The sequence below is a fragment of the Physeter macrocephalus genome, chromosome 7, assembly GCF_002837175.3.
Source record: "Physeter macrocephalus isolate SW-GA chromosome 7, ASM283717v5, whole genome shotgun sequence".
NCBI lineage: Eukaryota > Metazoa > Chordata > Mammalia > Artiodactyla > Physeteridae > Physeter > Physeter macrocephalus.
The window spans coordinates 109714046-109723906 of record NC_041220.1 but is presented as its reverse complement, the minus strand read 5'-3'; positions in this window follow the sequence as shown (position 1 = coordinate 109723906).

The window sequence follows — 9861 nt, the reverse complement described above, 5'->3', positions numbered from 1 at the left end:
CAGCGGGAGAGGCCACAACAGTGAGAGGCCCACGTACCACACACACACACACAAAAAAAAATTAAAAAAAAAAAAAAAGATCACTTGGGTAAAGGATGAAATCATATAATTCCAAGTTAAATTAAACATTAAAAACATCTTTTTAACTATGTGACATATATTAAAATTCCACCCATTTCCTGATTTCAGTGAATTGGCGTCCAAACTGATGAAGTGAAATTATCTTTATAGAGTGAAATTAATTAATTACTTAAAAAGTTAAATACATTCTCCTGTAAAAGGTGTTGTTGGTATTGATGAGGGATTTATGTTAGTTACAATTTAAAAGGGAAAAGAGAGTTTTTCTTAGGTATTCTGAAACGTACAGTGATTTACTTCTCAACATATTAAATTCAAACAAATCAATTACCCAGTTGAACTCACAACCAATTCTTTGTGGTCTCCAACTTATCTGGAAGCAGTAACAAAAACACATTTCTAGATTATCTGTAGAAATCCCTTTTTTCACCAAGTATATGAGTTTCTTATGCCCAGCTGTCAGTGTTTGGAAATGTGCTTGATTCTCAGAGATCACCATTAATTTCATGATTGTAACCTCTCCATGACTTTTTTCATTGTGATATAGAGCCTGTAATTCAATGTCTAGGATATGGGTTAATATTGCCAGGAGCAGACGGGATGAATTATAATCTCCTTATGTAAGTGTTAATTGTGACAGACTCACTTATTTTTCTCAGATTAAAACTAATGCTTTGTATATGAACTTTCCGTTTAAAAATCATTTTTCAATAAACACTGAACACTCTTTTACATATGACATCAAATAATTCATTATACATGTCTCCATTTAGTGACCTAATTTTCTCTCTACTTTTCATATATCATTGCATATATTTCTTTCATTTATACCTGCTTTTTACATTTTTTATTTGCTGAAATGACTGAAACCTGGGAGTTATTTTTTACTATTAGGGGAATTAGGAATTTCTATAGACCTTATCAGCTAGCAAGTAATTTATCTTATATTTGAGATATTCTCTATATAGGAATAGTCTGCATTAAGTAGTGCTGAAATAATTAATTCAGTGCTTTTAGAGAATTGCTATAATTTTTTTTACAGTAGAATGTTTTGGTGTTACCCTTGCTCTCATTTTTTGAAGAATTATAAACACACACATATGAAAAAAGAGAAGGTTCTGGACAAAAGCAATCTTTCTGATAAAATTAGTTCAACATTAAAAGTGATTGAATTCAATCTATGTATAAAACTGGGTCAGCCACTAATATTTTAAGGACATCCAGAAGCCATTAACGAAATAAAAATGTTGGTTTATACATAGGGATTAGACATAGTCCTTTTCTTTAATGCATGTTACACTAAGTATTATTTAGTGATCTTGTGAATCAAGTGTTAGTAATATTATAATAACTTTGATATTTTGGATATCACCAATAGATAAATTATTTGTGGTAGCCTATAAATTGTTGCTTAAAAACAGAAGCAGGAAATTGTGCTAAATATGCTTTCAGAAATTCTCACTGAGAGTTTTTGAAGTCTATATTGAATTTCCCTCTTACCAAGTTGGATTAATATCCTGAATTACATACTACATCTTACTTAGAGAAAGCCCTCATTGGGCTCGAATCAGTCATATGTGAGCAGATCATAAGCAAGTTCCTTGAGACCTGAAATGGTCTGAGTAACAAACATTTAACCAATTTAATTCCACTCTGCATGTGATTGTATATTTGAGAAAAATCTCTTTGGTAAAGATTCCTTAAAGACCCCTACTGAGATTAACCTGAACTCAAAGTATTCCACTTTGTGAATAAAGAAAATAATAATATATATGTCGTACATTCAAAAATTTAATATTTTATTCACAGATTTCCACCAGCATACATCTCCTGTACACATAGGTCTATAATATATTTATAATGTCTACAGGTTATTTAAAGAATAATTTTGTTTTGTTTTATTTTTGCTTTGGTCTCATTGTGATTAGCCTATTTTACGGGTACCATGAGGACCTATGTAATGTTTACTGAATCCCAAATGTGATCTGAATTAGTGTTCTCTGTACAAAATCTAACTCTGGCTTTGTCTATGACCTGGATGTTTTAATACCATGGTACCTTTCCTGTGGCTTCTACGATACTTTGAGGGCTATATAATAAGTTTGATACAAAAAAAAACCAATAAAACCTTCAGCCACTCTGAGATGAAAAGATAAGTTGAATATTAAGTACAACTTGAACATTCCTTTAAGAATTTGTGCAAATGCCAGTACATTTAAAAATCGGGTTAAAATCAGGTTCTATTAGGCCAAACACACCTTGTATTGCTAAAGAGTTTCACTGTGACAATTTGGTCATCAACTGCAGCCATTATCTGGGGATAAATCAATTTGCAGCAGCTGTGGACAGCTATTTGAGTGTAGAGCAGAGCAGCTTAACTGTAGAAGCATGTTAAAAGTTAAAAGGCCAGAGTCCTGCTGACTACGCATAGGAATTTTTTTAAGGTAAAACCATAACACAACATTGCCTAGCTCTGAAGGCATCAAGCCACTCTTGTTAATTCATCCAACCTAATAGCTGATTTGATATGCTTTCTTTTCTAGCTCCCTTGTTAAGGGTGGTGCATATTACAGAAACTTGTCTAGATCCATTTTTTTTTTTCCTTGTGGCAAATAATTCTCTTTAGAGGTTCAGTTAGTGCTTCTGGCAATGGCAGAACTAGCACTTTTATGGTCTTTTAATCTGATTGGTCTTTTAAAAGATTGTCCTTGGTTTCTTCAAAAGGTCAATATCAGGTACAGAGTTTTCAACTGTAAGCAGAATTGTGCTATACTAGATAAGGAGGCTTGCAGCAAATGAAAAGAAAGAAGGTGTACAAATTGCCCCAGTTATACATTAGCTTATTTATAACCTAGAATTTGTAATCTTTTTACCTTTATTTTTCTTACTTGACACAATGGTTTGTTTTCTAAGTTTCAGACCTAGAGTTAGAAAGTAAAATAATTTTCTGTGTTGTGTTGTATTTTAAATTTCTATGTTGGTATATCTAGAAAATGGATGATGGACAGAGAGGAAAGGAAGGGTCTTTATAGAAAAAATAGCTTTCTGAATTAAGTTGGAAATTATATATACAAATTTCAGTGTACATCAATTGTGGTTTGCATCAATAGGTTTACTTTTCACAAAATAGTGCATCCAATGTAACCTCAAATGCCTGAGACAGTGTACAAAGATGGTTCATATTCTGTAGAGTGATGTAATCTAATAAGGACCAGTTATTGTTGTTAAAGCTGGAATAATGATTCTGTCAGAAAATATTCTTTGTAAGTAATCATTGCCATTGAAGACATGACATTGTTGTGGTCTGAAGCTTGTAGTCGGATAATTTCAGTAGCCATCAGTCACGAAAAAATTGGATTTGAAATATCTGGCCCATTTTAAGTGCCCCACCCAAATGTTATGTGATAATAAAATTACTTCTGTAATTTTACATTTAATTAATGGTAATTACATATGACTATAATTTTAGGAAAGGAAGAAAGGAAGAAAGAAAGAAAGAAAAAGAAAGAAAGAAAGGGAAAGAAAGAGAGAGGGAAAAAGAAAGAATAAAAACCTGTTTCTATAGGCTAAATATGCTTGCTGGAAGTTGTAATCTGACTGATGCTAAGGTTACATTGAAAATTTAAAAATATATAAATATCATAAATTCAGCTTCCATACAGTTTGGTCGTATGTTACATTTTTTAAAATATTGAGGTAAATTAGTGTAAATTCCTGACACAAGGATTTTTTGGTGGTTCTACATAAATATTTTTGTGGGAACATGTCAGAATCTGAGAGAGAGGCTGAGTCTAAGTACTATTATCCTTATATGACAGGCAAACATGAAGAGCATAGAGGTTCATTTTTAAAAGTGTGAGTGAAAGTATTTTAGGTTCACAAATGTATACTTTTTTAGCTATTAAGAACTGGCAGAAGCAGGATATCCATTTAATTATTGGTCAGTAAGCACAGTTACTGGCTAAAGGTTCTCTTTTTAAATCTACAGAAATGCCATTGGTGCACTCTATGGTAAAATCTCGAACTCAAAACTCCTGAAAAACTTCCTGGGAAAATACTTGGCCTTACATTATTAGTGGAGAATGAAAGGAAATATCCGTTGAGGCTCCTGTTAACAGTTCTTCAAATGAATAATGCACATTAATAACAATAACTAACATCCATTAGTACCTATCTCGTTGCCTGACACTTAGGCAGTGTTCAGTAAAACTCTGGTGCAAGTTTGATCAACATTCCTATCCTACAGATGAGGAAACTGAGTCAGAGAGTGAAAAGGCCTTACCTATGGCCATACAACAAATAAGTAATGATTTGGGGGCTACTAGTTGTCTCCCAATATCCATTCTCCTCTTCTTCTTTCAGTAATAAAACCCCTAAGTTTAGATTAGGCACGTAGCTTAAACCCCAGCTTGAAACTCCATTTCCCATCCTCTTATTTATTTATTTATTTATTTATTTATTTATTTAAACATCTTTATTGGAGTATAATTGCTTTACAATGGTGTGTTAGTGTCTGCTGTAGAACAAAGTGAACAGCTATAGGTATACATCTATCCCCATATCCCCTCCCTCTTGCATCTGCCTCCCACCCTCCCTATCCCACCCCTCTAGGTGGTCACAAAGCACTGAGCTGATCTCCCTGTGCTATGCAGCTGCTTCCCACTAGCTATCTATTTTACGTTTGGTAGTGTATATATGTCCATGCCACTCTCTCACTTTGTCACAGCTTACCCTTCCCCCTTTCCATATCCTCAAGTCCATTCTCTAGTAGGTTTGTGTCTTTATTCCCATCTATCCCTAGGTTCTTCATGACTTTTTTTTTCTTAGATTCCATATATATGTGTTAGCATACGGTATTTGTTTTTCTCTTTCTGACTTACTTCACTCTGTATGACAGACTCTAGGTCCATCCGCCTCACTACAAATAACTCAATTTCATTTCTTTTTATGGCTGAGTAATATTCCATTGTATATGTGTGCCACATCTTCTGTATCCATTCATCTGTTGTCCCATCCTGTTTTGAAGTTAGTTATAGATAACCATGATACTATGTTTTTGTCAATAGTTTTGAACTGAAGTATGTTGGTTGCAACTTCTGGGTCTTATCTTTAAAGGGACTGGAACTTATTCAGCCATGTGTCTGAAAGCTGTGTTAAGTGTGACAAAGCAACATAATGCAAGGAGCCTGAGAACCCGACAGTGTCAAACCACAAAGCCAGACAGGGACATCTTACCAGAGTTTTACATAAAAGGGATTAAGCCACCTTAGTTGTCTTTTTATACTTTTGTATTTAGGGTTCTCCCTCTTTCTTACTCTCTCAGCAATCCAATAGGTAACCTCACTAATATGAACTGAGTTTCGAATCCAGATCAGTTTGAATCCAGAGCCAAAGCTCTTAAGCATTATAACACGCCCAATTAAAATTACTATTTATTAGGATTATCAAGGTCATTTTTGATGTAGGAATTCTTTAGTTAGTAATTTATGTCTCTAGAACTGTTGGATCAACTAACTGACAAAGAACAACAAGTAGAAGAGATGTATGGAAGGAAATGCTATAGGCTCTACTAATTTTCTTCCTGAATTAATTCCCCGTATACTTTGAATTTTTATCAAAATACCGATCATTTATAGATTCATTTTGATAATGATGATATACAGAATTTTCTTGCCAAACAAGGTATCTTTTATAAAATACCTCATGAATGCCTTTCTTTATACGTACATCAGAAAAGCAAAACAAGTTTAAGTGCTACTGGCTGGGGTACTGAAGTGGTTTGTCATTAAAAAAAAAAAGTTAGGGCTTCCCTGGTGGCGCAGTGGTTGAGAGTCCGCCTGCCGATGCAGGGTACACGGGTTCGTGCCCCAGTCCGGGAAGATCCCACGTGCCGTGCAGGGGCTGGGCCCGTGAGCCATGGCCTCTGAGCCTGCGCGTCCAGAGCCTGTGCTCCGCAATTGGAGAGGCCACAACAGTGAGGAGGGCCCAACAGTGAGAGGCCCGCGTACCGCAAAAAAAAAAAAAAGTTAGTTTTTGTAATTGTAGTCATTAAAACAGGATTCTACTTCAAATCTAAGGTGTGATGATTATTACTATGTAAAACAATGTCTTACTGCTATGTTTCTAATAGCCACAGTCTTGCTAACAGCTGGGCAAGCATGATACTGTATCCATATGACAGAAAAGAACAAATCGACAGCAATTTATTGACCAGCACCCCAGTTACCAGAAAGAGTTAATTGCTTTGTCCAAAGTGCTTGATTGCTTTCAGGAAGATTTGTAGAGAGCAATAGTATTAGAGATTTTCTAATTAACAGTGGCCCTGTTCAAGCAATTTAACAATTTCAGTTAAAATGTATATAATACATAGCACCAGTGAATGAGAGTTACAACTGCACTATATTCTCAGAAACATTAGTTTATCAGTCTATTTTCATATTAGCCAATCTGGTGAGTGTGGAAGTGTATCTCATTTTGGTTTTAACTAATGACAACTAATGATGTTGAGCATCTTTCTCATGTACTGCTGGCCATTCATATATCTCCTTTTTAGAAGTACCTGTTCAAGATCAGTTTTCTATTTTTTAATTGGTGGCTTGTCTTTTTATTGAGTTGTAGAAGTTCATTATATAGTCTAGACACAAGTCTCTTGCAAATTTTGCAAATAATTTTGTTCTTCGTAATAGTGATTTTTTTTTTTTTTTTTTTTGGTGAGCAGAGGTTTTAATTTTTGATGAAGTCCATTTTAACAATTCTTTATTTTATGGTAGGATATTTTGTCCTGTTTAAGAAATCTCTGCCTGTACCAAGATCACAAAGATATTCTACTGGTTTTATATATAGATCTATGATACCTTGAATAAATTTTTGTGTATGGGGCGAGGTAGGTGTTGATACTTATTATTTTCAATATGTTAATCTATTTTTTCCATCACCATTTGTTAAAAAGACTTTCCTTTTCTTATTGACTTGACTTGGGATTTTATATGTGAATCTAATTTCTCTATATTCTATTCTGTTGATCTAGTTATATGTCTTCACATCTGTATCATGTTGCTTGATAATGGTAGCTTTATAATAAGTCTTGAAATTAGACAGTGTGTGTACCCCAACTCTGTTCTTCTTTTCAAGACTTTCCTGGCTACTTTAAGATGTTTGCATTTTCATGTGATTTTTGGAAATAACTTCTCAATTTATACACACACAAAAAACTTTTTGGGGTTTTGGTGGAAATTGCATTCAATCTACAAATCAACTTACAGAATATTGATATCTTAAAAATACTGTCTTCCAATTCATAAGAGTGGTATATCTTTTATTAATTTAGGTCTCATAACATTTTCATATATGTGGTGAAATATAATAAAATATTCTTACCACAAAAATATCATGAAAAGTTAGAGTTTTAATTTCCAGGGTAAATGTAAAATAATAAAAAGATAAAGGACAATAGAGAAATTAAAAGAGAATTCTAAAGATATTTTATTAACCAAATAAGAAGGCAAGAAGTGAGTAATTGGAAATAACATAAGGTAAATGACTAGAAAAGAAATAGCAAGAAGATAAACTTAAATCCAAGCAGATGGACAATTATATTAAATATAAATGAGTTATGTTCTACAATTAAAAGCCAAAGATTGTAAGAATAGATTTTTTTTAAAAAGACCAAACTATATATTTTTTTACAAGAAATGAAACTTAAATATAAATATGTAGATAGATTAGAAGTAAAATATCTGGAAACAGATATGCCATGCAGTTAATAAGCATAAGAAAAATAGGGTTGCTATATTAATACAATGTAAAATAGACTTTAGGACCAGAATATTACCAGAAGTGATTAGAAACCTTTTTTTTTTTTTTTACCACACAGCACAGCTTGTGGGATCTCAGTTCCCCAACCAAGGATTGAACCTGGGCCATGGCAGTGAAAGCCCAGAATCCTAACCACTAGGCCACCAGGGAATTCCCTAGAAAACATCTCATTAAAGCTCAATCCATGAATTTAGTTCTAGGTATTTTCTTACACCTAACACATAGGCTTTCTAAACCTTTACTGAGTAGTCAGGTTGCTCAGCAAGGTCTCTTAGGCTGGTTATAATTTCTGGTCTTACCATGCAGCAGTAAATTTCACAAAAAGTAGTTACCTCTAGGTATTTTGGAGTCTTATTCTGTGCATACCCAGGCCAGCCTTTAGCCAAGGTTCATGTTTTGGATCCCCAGGAAGACTTCTGTTCTCTAACTCTATGCTGCTCCTTCTTATCTAGTACTCTGAAAATTCTGGCCACCTTAGCTGACTTGAACTCTTATAACTGAATCTGAAGCTCAACAAGACTGTTACTCAAATTGGGCTCTAAAACCCTGTATACTGGAGCAATAAATTATTTCCAGCCAGAAGCCAGGGTGATTGCAATAATTACTTCAAAGTTTATAGTCTTCCATTGCCTATTGTTTAATGTCTGAAAATAGCTGCTGCATATATTTTATCCAGTTTTATGGGGGGTTTTTTCTTTTGGCAAAAAGGCAAATCAAGTACCAGGTATTGTCAAGACTGTAAGTGGAAATTCATCGTTTTGCCATAGCAGTCTGTTTAGAAAACTTACACTTCTCTTACACTTACACTTATGTTTCTCCTTTACTGTCACACCACCATCACACTCATAGCACTTTTGACACCAGATGTGTTGGGGCTTTTCCCATACCAAGCAATTCCATGACATCAATTGGTACCCTACAATTTAACTCAACTGACACTTTCCACCTGGAGATAGCATGAGATTTCCCCCAGATTAGGGCCTCAGTCCCACAAGACTGCCCCTCCCACCCTCTGATGCTAATTGCAAGTTTGGTAGTTACTGTGCTTCTCATTGACTGGCTACCAATTGGAGGGTCCAAAAACCCCTTCCTCAGGTTCAATTAATTTGCTAGAGTGGCTCACAGAGCTCAGGAAAATGGTTTATTTACTATTCACTAGTTTATTATAAAAAGATATAATAATGGATACAGTTGAACATCCAGATGGAGGATATGTCTAGAGCAAGATAACTGTGAAGGGGTGCAGAGCTTCCATGCCCTCTCTGGGCACACCACTCTCCTGGCACCTCCATATGTTCACCAGCCTGGAGCTCTCTGAAACCCATACTTTTGGGATTCTTATGGAGACTTCATCACCTAGGCATGATAGACCATTAACTATATTTCTAGCCCTTCTCCTCTCTCTAGAGAGTGAGTCATGGGGATGAAAATTCCAAGCTTCTAATCATGGCTTGGTCTTTCTGATGACTAGTTCCCATTGAGGAGCTCACTAAGACTCACCTCATTAGAACAAAAGATATTGTTATCACCCAGGGAATTCCAAAGGTTTTAGAAACTCTGTGTCAGGAATTAAGGTCAAAGACCAAATGTTAGAATGATGACATAATGACTGACATCATTTTCCATTCAATTTTTATTATAGACTATTTAATGATGTTTTTGTCAGATTTTATTTTATGAACATTTTCCCTTGATTGGCATAAAAGTAGAAGATTTTTTCTGACTACTTTCCTATATTCAGGTTTCCATAAAAGAACTATTTCTGGGAAGAAACAGTATTGGAGCAACAATTAGAATTCATCTTTTTTCTCTCCTCTTATTTTTCAAGAGAAGAATTGAAACCCAGCTCTTAATTTGTTTCATATTTGGACCCTTCAGGCATAAAGTCAGAAGCTTCTTCTTAACCCAAACTGTACTAAGAATATAATAAATGAACACCTTAGTCTCTGTTACTTGTGAAGCATACAG